General features: G+C 37.7%; 1 pseudogene; it reads left to right on the forward strand.

Moving 5' to 3' along the window:
• The first annotated feature begins 1,044 nt into the window (after positions 1-1,044).
• LOC120925446 lies at positions 1,045-1,163 on the forward strand (annotated as a pseudogene).
• Positions 1,164-1,459: the final 296 nt, after the last annotated feature.

A 1,459-nucleotide genomic window follows, 5' to 3' on the forward strand; every position in this document is an offset into this window, starting at 1 on the left:
TGAAATAATGTGTTTATTAATACATAAAAGGTTTTAGGTATATGGCTAGTGTGAGTGCTTAAGTTTGGATTGATGGTAACTCTGTACAATACACCTGGGAAACGGAAGGCTAGCACTAGTGATTATATCAGAACGTTGATATACTACTGTCAATGTTTTGTATTCTATTGTAATTCCATTTATAGCCTGCTGATAGGTGGATCTGCATTGTCAGGTCTGGACTGACACAAAAACTACTGCCTCTGGCCTTGCACTGGGGCAGTTGCAGCTTGGGTGAGTATCACTCTCCCAGTAATGTGGAAGCTGGATTTTCACTTTGAGGTCCTCCTATGTGTGTGTGTTGGAAGTGCTGACAGCAGCTATTATATGAATAAAAGCTCTTATCTAAACTGACCCTAGTATGTGTATGTATAAATGTGAGTTAGGGATCTTAGATTGTAAGCTCTATAGGGACAGTAATAGATGTGATGGTGATTAGGGATAATATATACAATATATATATACTGCATATAAACAAAAAGAGAAAGCAGCACTCACGGGTCTTGAAAGGTGAACGCAGTTTTATTTTGACGTTTTGACGAGGCACAAGCTCGCCTTCCTCAGGATCCTGAGGAAGACGAGCTTGTGCCATGTTGAAACTTCGATGAAGCAATCCCCCTCTGGATTAAACATTGATTTTGACTTTAACTGCTTTATAAGCAATGCCTGATTTATTCTTCCTTATTTTTGCATTTTACTTTGTGTATACTGGATTTATATTACCTCTCTGATCTCTATATATGGGTCTTAGCATTACTATAATACAAATTTTATTGTAATGATTTCTGATTTTATTAGCACATTATTTTAGTATTTGCACTTTTAATTTTATTTAATACTACTATGGTGCTTTTGTTGGATTTTGTTTTTATTATCCACTGATGTGTGTTTTATATATTATTATTTTAGATTTTGTTTTCCAAGTTGTAGCTGTGTTGCTGCATTGGAAGTTTTTTAGTCTGTTATTTTAGATAAGTCGGGATACTATCTCAATAGTTACTGTGCTCCTACGTCCACATCACCCTGAACGTGTATGATCTCGTGTGATCTTGGAGGCCAAGCAGGGTTGAGCCAGATTAGCACTTGGATGGGAGACCGCCTGGGAATATCAGGTGCTGTAGGGTATTTATGGTTACTGGCAAGGTGCTGGATTGAACATCAGTTCTGGCTTTATTAATAGTTATTTATGTGGTTGTTGACATTGTCGGACGGGACACTATTTGCATCACTTACAGTTTTAATATGGTTATTTGCATACATCTCCATGGTAGCTGTTATATTGTTATTCTTCTTGTCTGGAGACAATGTGAAAGCAGAGTGACACCACTTCCTGTTCCAGGTCATGTATGACATAACCTCCTGTTTTGGGTCAAGATGCTGGTAGTGCTTCAAGGATCCGGAATTGTGTAATTTTGGGGTC

This window comes from Rana temporaria, chromosome 1 (genome assembly GCF_905171775.1).
Source record: "Rana temporaria chromosome 1, aRanTem1.1, whole genome shotgun sequence".
Classification (NCBI taxonomy): domain Eukaryota; kingdom Metazoa; phylum Chordata; class Amphibia; order Anura; family Ranidae; genus Rana; species Rana temporaria.